Source organism: Sprattus sprattus, assembly GCF_963457725.1.
Source record: "Sprattus sprattus genome assembly, chromosome: 1".
In the NCBI taxonomy this organism is placed as follows: domain Eukaryota; kingdom Metazoa; phylum Chordata; class Actinopteri; order Clupeiformes; family Clupeidae; genus Sprattus; species Sprattus sprattus.
In genome coordinates, this window is record NC_137920.1 from 73,715,562 (window position 1) to 73,729,605 (window position 14,044).

Here is a 14,044-nt window from a genome sequence, read left to right on the forward strand (position 1 = left end):
ACTGACCTTCTGATCCCCAGCTTCCTTTTCAATGTTGTCCTCAAGGTCTTTCTTGGCGTTTTCATTTACAGGTTCTATTGCAGGCAGTTTAATTTGGTGGGGTTCATTCTCAAGAGCTGGATAAGAGGTCTCCACGTCTTCAACCTTTCCCATATCATCCTTCACCTCAGTGTCAATATGAGCAGATCCATGATGGGGCTGACACAAGAACAAATGATTGTCAATGAATGGACAACAACTAATTATCACACTATTTAAGAATACATTTTGAAAGGTACTTAAGAAGTCTTTACCACTGCGGCTGTATAGATGGACAGTTTGACATCAAGCTGCAGTTTGAGGGTCTCTGCCTTCCCCTCTGCTTCTTTGTCATTGGTGTCAATGGTATCAAGAAGCTCTGACATCACATCCATGACATCCTTAGGGACTGGTGTAGCATGACCGGAGGACGTAGCAGTAGAGAGTGTCTGATGTGTATTGACTTTCTCATCTTGGTTTTTTTCGTCTTCAGTTGGGGCAAGGAGCTCAGAAACCTCTTTTATCTTGATCTCACAGATGCTATTGTTGTCCTTTTCTATGTTAGACTCTGAGACTGGTTTGGTTTCCTCAACATCAGCCTTGATCTCTGGGGTTTCACTTTGAGGCGTTTCCTCATGGGCTCCCATATTCTCCATTTGGTCATTGATATCCTCTGTCTTTAAGCCAGTGCAGACTCTCTTGTCTTTCCTTTTTCGTCTTCTCTTTTTTCCTGCAGCATCACAAAGCTGGACAGAAGGAGTAAACTAATGTCAGTGGTTCCAGTGCTTCATTCACAGAGTTGGCAAAGTATATTATATACAACTTTTCATGACTGAACCCTCACATGTATTGCAAGGGTCCCTAATGTATTGGATACAGTGCAGTGAAAACAACTATTGCACATAGTTTCTGACAAACAAATGAAAGTTCAAGTTCAAGTTCATGTGTTTTTATTTGTCACATACAATGAATTGAAGTGAAATGTAATAGGGTATATGCTCCACACTGTGCAAAAATAAATCAAATATATATATATAAAATAAATTAATTCATTTATGAAGATAAAATTAAGGAGTCTACAGCAGGTCGAACAATAAGGAATGACACTCACTTTTGTTCCAGAGGGAGAGGACAAAAGCTGCAGACCCTCAAGTTTCACATCATGTATTTTCAGATCATCACTGGGCACCTCAAGGATCTCAGAAACCCCTTTAGCCATGTTCAGTCCGGCTACTCCAGCATCCTCTCCAATGTCACCCTCAAGGTCATGCTTGGAGATGGTGTTGACCATTATAGCTGGCAGTGGAATTCTGTGGGTTTCCTTTTCGACTGTTGGATTGGACGTCTCTAGTTGCTCCACCTGTCCCATGTGATGTTTCAAGTCAGTTGTCATGTCAGTAGATCCATCATGAGGCTGATCAGAGCACAAGCCACTATCATCATACAGTCCACCAGAGGAATCAACACATTTTCCCATGGGCACACTTTTCTAAAACACATTGCCATAATATTAATGAGAAATTGGCTTTATCCTATGAAAACAGGGGTCTGACACAGCAGATACCTACTTAAAGATTCAAGTGGAAAAAAGTAAATCACAACTACGTATATCTTATCTAAGTGTAATACAAAAGTATAACAAAACTTTAGGTTGAGACTAACAAGACAAACCAATTGTGTTTCAAAAAGGTCTAAATGACATGGAGTCCGGAATCTACACTTACTGGGGTTGCGGAAGAAGAGGACATCTCAGTAGAGCTCAAAAGCGTTTGGACCTCTAGATTCTCTTCATCTTTCTCATTTGGGCTGTAAGACCCAGGCTCCAAAGCAGTGCCTTTAGCCATGTCTTCAGAAATGACGTCTGTGGATGGAGGAAGGCTTATTTCCATCGCAAGAGATGGATCATAGGTCTTGATGTCCTTGGTGGTTCCCTTGTGACCCTGCATATCGGTCTGTATCACTATGCAGCCATCATCGACCTGGCAAAATGGAGACAAACCATTTGAATCAGATGAGTTAAACTCAGCAGTTTGCCCAGGTTATGGAGGCATATGGATGCTTTTAAAATGTCTGACAGGCTATATCAGGACACAAGTCTCTTGTGTAAGGAAGGCCAAAGGCTTACAGCTGTTTCATTGGAGCAGGATGTTGTGTCATCAGTGAGGAGTTGCAGAGCCTCTGGATTCTTCTTGTCTTCATCAGAGCCAGGGGTCTTATGGTGACCCATATCCTTTTCAGGGACATGCTCAGAGATGGTGGTAGTTGCTGGCCTAGAATCGCCAATGCAGTGTTCACTGACAATGCCCTCATCATGGACCTGACAAAATGGAAACAAACAATTCGAATCAGTTGAGTTAAACTCAGCAGTTTGTTCTGGTTGTTATGGCACATGGATGATTTTAGTATGTTTGGACGTGTCTACCAGGACACAAGACCCTTATGTAGGGAAGACCAAAGGCAACTAAGTAGGCATGCACTCTTACTGGTGTTTCATTGGAGCAGGATGATGTGGCATCAGCGAGGAGTTGCAGAGCTTTTGGTTTCTTCTTGTCTTCATCAGAGTCAGTGGGGTTTTGATTCACACTTTTTTCAGTCACAATCTCAGAGACGGTGGTGGTTGTAGAATCACCCTTGTAGTTTTCACTGACATCAACGCCACATTTCACTCCTGCAGTCACTTGATCCACAGGGTGGGCCCTCGACCTGCGATTCCTTTCCACTTCTGCTATTTTCATCGCGTCGTCAAAAATCTTCTCTACCACCTTCAGATCCATGTACTCTTTTTCATCCTGGTGTCAAATAGCAGGTGGTTGCCATTAGGACATCTTCACATGTTCATTATTGTGTACAGCCCAGATATAATGCAGTGTTTTAGTAACAATTACATTTGCAGTTTTACTTACCACCAGGCGTGGCAGCTTCGGTGGATACTGGCGGCCAACCTTCTGCAGTCCACACTGCTTTAATACTTCTTTGGTGATGTTGACCTTGATGATGAGAAGAAGTTCATGTTATGATCATATGCATTATTGGTGTACTTAACACTATGTATCAAATGAATAAGGCAATTATATTCCACACATTCTTTCTTCAGTGCTGATATTATGTTCTCTAGTGAAGTGAAGTTGTATGTCATCTGTCTTTTTTCCCTGCTTTCTAGATAGAAAGCCAAAACATGGTGTACAACTGACGAGATATGAAATAAATCAGATTTTGTTTTACCTGAAAATCTCCTTTTTTACTGAATTGTAGAATCTTAGAAATGTTCTTGTGTCCGTTTGATCTTGACTCAGAAGATGGCGCCTCAGAGACCTTTGGATAGATCTCCTGAAGTATCGTCCAGGTAAGGTGAAAGACATACTTAACAAGAAAGTGAAAAAAAAAACAGTGTTAAATAACATGTTATTGAATTGATCAGCTGTGTTCACTGCCAATTATCTTGGAGAGAGATAATAGGCTAACCTTGAGGTAGCCAGTTCTTATGCTGTTGAGATGCTGGCCGTTGTCCTCCAGATAGTTTTCAGAGGGGCAGGGGGCTCGCAGTTTAAAGAGATCCTTTGGGCCCTGCCCAAGTGCATACATCTCCCAGATCTCCTGAACAGCAGAGACAACTATCTGTTCCCCTTCAGATAGATGTTGATGAGAATCCATGGTGGCCTTGCGTCTCCTCTTTTCCTCCTTACGCTGGGCCTTTCGGCTGGGCTGTTTGTTGGAGATAGCAGCTTTTTTCTGAGGAACGGATACTACCTGCTGTTTCTGTTTCTTCAGAGCCTTTCCTTGATCATGGTTTTGTTTTATGGTCTTTTTGAGGCAGATGGCCTCAACTCCCTCATTGGATGGAGGATCCTGTGGCTGCTGGCCAAGCTTTAGGTGTGCTTCTACACAGATGGCATCCTTAGTTGTTTTTCCCTCCGTCAGATCCTCGCCATTGCCAGCGTCCAGGTGCTCAGTGATTTCTCTGGTGGCATCCCCATAGATGTCACCAGTGATCTCGTCCATAATGTTGTCGTGGATGCTGACCTCCTGATTAAACATCTCATTGGTGACAGGCTGGTGTCTTTCCAGGTCAGAAGCTGGTGGCTTGTATTCAACAACTGCCGTGCTGACCTTCTGATCCTGAAATGCAGCATCCTTTTCAACGTTGTCCTCAAGGTCTTTCTTGGAGTTGTCATTGACAGCATCTATTGCTGGCAGTGGAATCTGTCGGGTTTCCTCCTCAAGAGCTGGGTGAGGGGTCTCCAATGGCTCCACCTTCCCCATGTGATCCTTCACCTCAGCGTCAACATCAGCAGATCCATCATGGGGCTGACACGAAAACAAATGACTGTCAATTTATGGACTACAACTAATTATCAAACTATTAAAGAAGAAAGCATGCCTTATAATTTAGAAAGGTACATGAAAAGTCCTTACCACTGCGGCTGTAGAGATTGACTGTTTGACATCAAACTGCAGTTTGAGGGTCTCTGACTTCCCCTCTGCTTCTTTGTCATTGGTGTCAATGGTATCAAGAAGCTCTGACATCACATCCATGACATCCTTAGGGACTGGTGTAGCATGACAGGAGGACGTAGCAGCAGAGTGTGTCTGATAGTCCTTGGCTTTCTCATCTTGGTCTTTTTCATCTTCAGTTGGGGCAAGGAGCTCAGAAGCCTCTTTAATCTTGATCTCACAGACACTGCTGTCCTCCTCTTTAATGTTAGGCTCTGAGACTGGTTTAGTGTCCTCAACATCAATCTTAATCTCTGGGGTTTCACTTTGAGGCATTTCCTCAACGGCTCTCATATTCTCCATTTTGTCATTGATATCCTTGACCGCTGTCTTCAAGCCAGTGCAGACTTTCTTGCCTTTCCTTTTTCGTCTTCTCTTCTTGCCTGCAGCATCACAAGGCTGGACAAAAGGAGTAAACTAATGTCAGTGGTTCAAGTGATTCATTCACAGAGTAGATAAGACGTATAACATATACAACTTTTCATAACTGAACCCTAACATGTCCCTTATTTTTGGATACAGTGCAGTAAAAACCAACTATAGCCGATAGTTTCTGACAGAAAATGAAAGTAGTTGATAGCAGTTTGGACAATAAATAAAGAATGGCTCTCACCTTTGTTCCAGAGGGAGAGGACAAAAGCTGCAGACCCTCAAGGTTTACATCATGTTTTTTCAGATCGTCACTGGGCACCTCAAGGATCTCAGAAACCCCTTGAGCCATGTCCAGTCCAGTTGCTCCAGCATCCTTTTCAATGTCACCCTCAAGGTCATGCTTGGAGATGGTGTTGACCATTTTAGCTGGCAGTGGAATCTGGTTGGTTTCCTCCTCAAGAGCTGGGTGAGGGGTCTCCAATGGCTCCACCTTCCCCATGTGATCCTTCACCTCAGCATCAACATCAGCAGATCCATCATGGGGCTGACACGAAAACAAATGATTGTCAATTTATGGACTACAACTACTTATCAAACTATTAAAGAAGAAAGCATGCCTAATAATTTAGAAAGGTACATGAGAAGTCCTTACCACTGCGGCTGTAGAGATGGACAGTTTGACATCAAGCTGCAGTTTGGGGGTCTCTGACTTCCCCTCTGCTTCTTTGTCATTGGTGTCAATGGTATCAAGAAGCTCTGACATCACATCCATGACATCCTTAGGGACTGGTGTAGCATGACAGGAGGACGTATCAGTAGAGAGTGTCTGATGGGCCTCGACTTTCTCATCTTGGTCTTTTTCAACTTCAGTTGGCGCAAGGAGCTCAGAAACCTCTTTAATCTTGATCTCACAGACACTGCAGTCATCCTTTATAATGTTAATCTCTGAGACTGGTTTGGTGTCCTCAACATCAGTCTCGACCTCTGAGGTCTCACTTCGAGGCATTTCCTTATGGGCTCCCATAGCCTCCATTTTGTCATCCTTGACCTTTGGATCATTGACCTCCGTTTTTAAGCCAGTGGAGACATTCTTGCTTTTCTTTTTTATAACTCTCTTCTTCCCTGCAACATTACGAGGCTGGACAGAAAAAAGTAAACTCATTTCAGTGATTCATTTCAGCTTCTTTCGCAAAGTACATAAGACATATATCATATACAACTTTTTGCACACTTTTCTTAGTTTGTTAAGGAAGGACAGGTTCTCCACCAGCAGACAGCAATACTAAACTGATACTAATGCAGAGAGGATGTTGCCTTCATATGAGGGTAGTAAAGGAAATTAAAACAAAGATCATTGACGGAAGAGGTGACTTACAGGGGTTACACGAAGAGAACGTCTTTTTAGCTTATCCATTTTCTGTTGATCAACAGTTGTTGTCTTAAGCATCTCAAACATATATTTCATCATCTGCCACAGGATGTTCACATTAACTCCTTCAACAAGACCATGTGTCTTTGGAGGTGGGCTGGTTGCCATCAGTGTCTCCTTTGGAGTATATACAAATTTAGAACATAGGAAATCAAGTAAATCAATGTCTTTGGTATAAACATCTAACATTAAGCACCTTGAGACATCTTTGTTTGTGAAAGTGTGCTATACAAATAAAATGCATTATTATTATTATTATTATTATTATCTAAATTCATCAGTTGATGTCATTACCATCATTGAGCAGATTGAGAGATGTTGACACATGCTGAGGACCTCTACTTCTCTCAGCCACTGAAGGAGCAGACTCCTCTTGATATTGTACACCTGAATGACGCCTAAACATGTCTTCATGTTTTTCTTTGACAGAAAAAAAAAATCTGTTATTTCTAATAGCATGAACCTTTTAGATTTGATTTATGAGGAAAACATTTTAAGTTGCTGAATTTAACATGATAGAATTTGATATTTCTGAGATACGTGGATCTGACTACCACATTTTACCGGTAATTTCAAGCAGTACGGCACTATTATTGAGAGAGAAAAGGCTTGATGTAGTAATTTGTCACCTGGCCTTGCTTGAGATGGAGTTTCAGGAAGTCAGCCATAGATTCAACATCTGATAATCTATCACCATCTCCTCTTTTTTCATATTCTCTATAAAGCCAACAAACATTTAGTTAGTTAGTCTCTGAAGCAGTTTGTAACGATTTATTCTTGGTAGATTTAAGATTATTGTGGAAACACTAGCCTTTTCTTGTCAGCTAGCTCTTTGAGTTTGGCCTCAGTCTCCGCTGCCAGGGTTTTGGCTGCTTCACGGAGGCAATTTTCCCAGACCTCATCATCTGACCCATGCGTGTCCAAGAGATGCTGTACCACTGAGGTATACCAAGGCTTTGTGGCGTTGGTGGAAGAAGGAACCTTTGCTACCTCACCCTGGACATGGAGAATGAGACAGTGGGTTATTATTTCATTCTATCTTGTAAAACATTTGTCTTATTCTTGTTTTTGTTATTTTGTATGTGTTTTATGTCCTATGCACCAACAACCAAGATAATTTCCTGTATATAAACTTGGCCATTAAAAGAAATTCGGTGGTTACTATTTTATATATTTCTATTGGTAGTACTATTTTACAGTTCACTAAAAAAAAGGAATGTCTTTAAGTGTAATCTTCCAATCCTAATACCAAGCCAGTCATCTATTTCTTTTCGATGCTGGATGATTAGCTAATTCAAGTTGATTTAGAGATTTTTTTAGAGGAATTCAACTTTTGTTTAGAGGAATTCAGTCTGTAGGGCACTTTCAGCACAATTGGAAATGAATTACAATAAATTATGTTTTACTCTGGCCTCACCTGTGGGTCCATCGGGGTGTAAGGTATGCCGTTTATCCAGATGATCCCCTGTGGAAGTGGGCCATCAGTGGGCTCACCTGAAAACACATAACATTCCACATGTATTAGTGTTGAAAAATGAATCATATCAAGCACAATTTTTGACAGGTAAACTGCCTAAAAAAAGGGAAGACCTTACCTTTACCTACAGGTTTCTCCATAGTGTGAGAACTCACACTGCCTACAGTACAGTGTGGCTTGTCGCTGGAAAAGGTAAATAATGTTTTGTTTGATTAAATAAGGATTTATAGCAAAGCTCAAGAAAACTTCTGCACAGTCACTTGTCCTGGGCAGAATGAGACACAAAACACTCTACTTGCCAACTGGAACTCCACACTGTTCCACTCCGGTGATGTCATAAAGGCTGCAGCTCTGACAGCTCATTTTAAGGGTTGCCATGGTTTCAGCATGGTTTCCTTTCCAGTGTGAATATTAGTGTAGCTAGCTAGATATCTTAGGAGGCCAAGAGAAAAAAAAGAGCAAAACAACTTGTAGTGTTTTCACACATTGTCATAGTCACACACACACTTTATTTTGAGGAAAATATTCCATATTATTTTTAGATAATTCAAGATTTAACTTTTGGTTGTGTGGGTGCATATCCACCCACAACCATATTGAGAAAAAAAAAAACAGTTTTGCAGGTCAGATTAGATTTCCAAATCATTAAGAATTCCTAATGTAGTTTTACAATAACCCACAAACCCACAAACCCTCTGTTGTTCAAAATGAAACATTCAGAAAGTGTGTTTTTTTTCATAAAAAAAGTAAAATTAAATAAATGGAAATACAGTTTAAAACACTGACAAGTTCCGATATGGTCCTTCTCATTTGAAATACATAGAGCCCGTTTGCACTGTTCTTTGAAGGGAGAAGTGCACAAAGAGTTTCTGAAGACCATTATCAAACCGACAACAACAGTTTTCAGATGCTCAAACAGAAGCACAGGCATACATACAAATTTGCCAGCGGATTTATATAGGGGAGAATGAGAGTTCAGAATACTGATCTTATCACCATATAGAGGGAGCATGTTGCAGCCCTCTCACAGAGTCAGGCTTATCTTTGGCTTTCTTGCCATTTATTACTACGCATGCACAGACAGGCTGAGAAACAGCTTCTATCCAAGAGCTATCATTGCACTAAACAATGCACAAAACTAACCTGTATTTGTCTCTCTGTTGTGTAATATGTCTTGTGTTTTTTTTTTTTAAACTTGTTTTTACTTAAGCTGAATATTTATAGTGTAAATCTGTATAGTTATATTATATATATTTGTATTGTTTTTTTCTTTTCAATTGCATTGAAGTCTGAGAGCTGCCACCTCAATTTCGTTGCACTTGTGCAATGACAAATAAATATTTTCTATTCTATTCTATTCTGTTCTACAAAGCTTTCAGACACTGATACACTATGGGAAATGGATCAGGCTTAAATAAGCAGACACATGGGTAGACAAAGACACAGGGTAGACAAAGACACTAAAACACTAGGGAAATCATACTCGGGGCATTTGTACAACACACTGACCCTTAATCGCTATCTAAAAATACGCAGAGACATTAACAGAAAGGGAAAACACCAATCACTCTAATTGAGAACATTAAAGCAGAATTATACACACATCAGCATATGCACACAGAGCATTGGGAGACACCATTTAATAAACACAACAAGGAAGTACACCGTTATTCAAACATCAATCCACAATACCTACCTCCACAATATTATACTCAGGGTACCACCATGAACTTAATCTAGGTTAAGCTAACTGAGAACCATTCCAGTGATGGCATTCATTATGGGTTAGTAGCCTGGCACTCAATATAAAGCATCTTAAGCAGAGTAAAAAAAAACACTATTTTGGTCGGAATGGGCAACTTCAAGCAGAGGACTTCTGCAAGAAGGTCAAATGGACATTGCTGGTGGAGATTGTCTGGAGTAGGAGGGGGAAAAAAGCAGGCAAAGTGGACAGGCAGGTAAAGGTATCTTTGCCTTATAAACCTACACATATATAAGTTATGATAAAGGGTGTCATTACAGGTATCAGCATAAAGTCTCATACTACAAGGGAGAGACCAGGAACAGGTAAAGGTAAATAAATGGAATACAGAATGTGAAATACAGAATTTCAGTCACACACTAGAGAAGAGTCCGTACGTTTTGTAGGCATGCACTACAGTGGATGGCACCTCAGCCACTACGTACCTCACTGTGTCTTTGAATGACTGTACAAGCCATACATACAGACAAACTACAACAACGACATCATTCAATACATGCATATTCTATGCAAAAGACAGGTATTCATTTTTATTTATTTTTTTGTTTGACCAAATTTTGCCTGTTCTGTTTGATCGAATTAGTTTAACTAAATTAAATAAGCAATCAAAGTCTCGCCAGATGTGTGCAGATCCGAATGATCAAACTGGCTGGATAATTGTATTGTTATTATCTGACATTAGTTGATCCTTTGCCATTATCATATGGTAATGCTGCCACCTTATGAACGTGAAGGTAATGAAATGTGCGATGTCAGTTGAAGACTACACCATTCAGGCTCTGTTTCATTTCGATGTCACACAGAGAACACATTGTGTCATTTCATTGAACGTCTGTTCGCTCGGTTATACAGAATGTAGTCATTGGAATGCTGAAGAAGATTACAGGTGGGAGTCCATGTCTGTAAACACGGTATTGATATATTTGCCTGTCTGTAAACACAGTATTGATATGTCTGAATGACACAGCTCTACACTGAAAAACGTAGGCAGAATATACAAATGATCCAAAAACACTCCTAGGAAAACAGGGAAATATTATTTATTGTGATTTGTGTGTTTATCTAAAATAATGTTTGGTGCGAAGTAAAAAAAAAAAAACAATGCCAATGGTTTCTGAGACACCTCAGGAGTAACTGTAGTCCCATTCCTGTTGGCCTCCTCCTCTGGAGTAATCTTACATATCCTGCTCCAGCATTTACAGATTGCTTTATATTCCCAGCTTGGGCTTTGACCCAGTCCTCTTCTTTGTTGGATATGTGCATACTAACAGGAGGCCGGCAGCCAATATTAAGCGTGTAAAAAGTACCTGATGGCTTTCGAACAACTCTTGAGACTCTCTGACTGATAGCTAAAAAGTGTCCGGGTGCGTAGTGTCCGTTAAGGCACAATATTAAGCGACTAAAAAGTAGCTGATGGCTTTCGAACGACTCTTCAGACTCTCTGACTGATAGCTACAAAGTGCCCGGGTGACGTATTGGCGTTGGCATAGCAACTGTCACTCAAGAGGCGTTCGAAAGTCAACATTACATCACCTGGGCTCTTTTAGAAACCCGGTGCCTTTTTAGCTTGACAGTTCCTATAGAGAAGAAGTACAAATGAAGAACATTTCATAGGAAACATCACTGAATTCCCTATGCACATTTAATGTTGTGGACATCTAACCTAATCAGGCAATAGCATTTCTGTATTTGGGAAGCTGCTGTCCCCTGCTTTCAGCTGCTGAAGAACCATCGACCTTCCATGTCTGGATACCTGAATGCCACTTACACACATCTTTATTTGCTCCTAAAACAAACAAACAAACAAACAAACAAACATATTCAGAGCTGCAGTCTGATTTCAGAATGTTTTGTCATGTTAATCTTAGATTCATGTCTACAAAAAACTAGGTTTTTTTTCAACTTCATAATATCTGATGTATCTAGGACGCAAACATCAGTCTTGCACATGATATGACCAACTCAATCTGTACCGCACTGTTGTGTGGTGAGAGAAAGAATGTTCAGGATATGATTGGTCACCTGCTCCTGACGGCATCTGAGGTTCAGATGATCCGCCTCAGTTTGGAAGCTTGATGCTTTAGCTCCATCTCCTCTTCGTTCACATTCCCTATGAGGCCAGGAAAAAGGCCTAGTTAGTCTATGGAAAAGTTAGTAATGAGTGTTTGTAATAACAATAATAATAATACATTTTATTTGTATTGCACTTTACATTATACAAATATCAAAGTGCTACATATACATGTCAAATAACAATAACAATGAACATTGATTAGCAGAAACATTTTGAAAAAAGATACATTTTTAGGCCTTTTTTAAAAACATCAGTAGACTGTGGGGCCCTGAGATGGTCAGGGAGGGCATTCCACAGCCTTGGGGCAGCAGAGGAGAAAGCCCGTAGGTAGATTTAGTATTGTGGGAGTACCAGCCTTTTCTTGACAGCCAGGTTTTTGAGTTTGACCTCAGTCTCTGCTGCCAGACTTTTGGCTTTTTTCTTGAGGTCATGTTCCCAGAGCTCGTCAATCATCTCCTGCTGGTCCAAGAGATGCGGCAGCAGCAGGTCAGTGTTAAAGGACATAGTGGTCTTTGCAAGGAACCGCTACCCCTTCACTATGGAGACAGAGAATGAGGAGGAGGTCAGTGTTAAATGACATAGTGGTCTTTGCAAGGAACCGCTATCCCCTTCACTCTGGAGACAGAGAATGAGGAGGAGGTCAGTGTTAAATGACATAGTGGTCTTTGCAAGGAACCGCTGCCCCTTCACTATATGGAGCAGAGAATGAGGAGGTGAGGTTTGTTCTCATAGCCTGTACCTTCATGTTTACATGTAAATACATCACGTACTATTAAACAGTGCTACAGAACATGAAATATTTGACACAAATGCCTAGTCTAGTTGTCACCTGTTATAGAGTGTAGGATAAACCATTAGTAATGTCAATCTATATGGGTTTCCTCTGTGGATGTGGACCATCAGGTGGCTCACATTCCTTTCCACATTTAGTAACATTGAAAACAGATCATATATGAAGCACAGTTTTGGACAGGTCAAATGTTAGGACTACTTACCTTCATAAACAAAGCTTTCAAAGAGACACACACAAACTCTACTCTCCTTGCCAACTGAAGTCCCCAATGTTCCATTCTGTTGATTTTAAAAAGCCAGTAACTCTGGCATCACATGTGAAGGGTTGCCATAGTTTCAGCATTGTTTATTTTCTTTTTAAAGCTGTCTCGAGTGTCCTTTCGGTGTGAGTGTCCCCTATGTTTTTGTGTTTTGGAAAATAAAGAAAGAGTCAGTGTTGAAATGAGTTTGGCTACTTTTTTAAATGACACTTTTGTGTAGGTGTCCTTTTTCTGTAAGTGTTTGTTCAGTACTATAATTTGATTGAATGGAGAATTTGACAGAATAGTGTCAAAATATTTTCGAAGCAAGCAGTATCTCATGTTCTATCACTTCTGGGCATGTTCAATTTATTTTGCCTATATTAGGAATCTAGCAGTGGGTCTGCAATTCATAAAGGATCCACAGGGTGGAGTTGTGAGTTTAATCCCTATGGATAAGAATGCTGCATATCCACCGACAAACAAAAAACAGATTGGCAGCTCATGGTGGATTTTCCTCACTTTTAAAATGAGTGTAAGTGTAATGTGTAAATATTCTGAAATAAACAAAATTGTAATACTGTATATGAATGCTTTTTAACTGTGACCTCAGTCTTACTGTAGTCGTATCATTTCTGTTCATCTCAGGGTCTGTTCTGTATTAGTTTGGTGCGTTATTGGATTTTCTATAAATATGTGAGTCAGATGGGAAAGGGATACATGTGGTGTAAGTTATCAGCACCTTAGCTATCGCACCCTTACTGTGCAGACAAGCTATGTGATAATTTAACATTCATACTTCTGATCTAAAGAAGACAGGTAACAAGACTGTTTTTGTATGGTTGATTCTGTGGTAGTTGCAGTATTGATTTTTGACCAGCAAGCAGGCAAGCCTCTTTTTTGCAGACTTGTAGTCACCCTCATGAAATATCCAACACGACACTATCATCACAAAACTTTAAAGAAAGACCCTGTAGAGTTAGATAAAGTGAATGTAGCACCGTAGCTGATACATGACTGCTACTTTGACAATTGAATTTCCCTCACGGGATTAATAAAAGTGTATCCATCTATCTACTTTATCTATCTATCTATCTATATATCTATCTATCTATCTATCTATCTATCTATCTATCTATATATCTATCTATCTATCTATCTATCTATCTATCTATCTATCTATCTATCTATCTACTTAATAGGCCCTCCATACAGAAAGACCACAGCGATATAATACAGTAAATGCATATTCAATGCAAGGGGCAAGTGGACGCTGTGCAGGTTGTTTAGATGTTTCCATTAGATTTGGATAGGATTTAGTGTAATAGCACCCTCTCCTGGATGGAGTGCATAAGAGGCAGGTAAGACGCTTCTCCTGCTTTTCATCTCC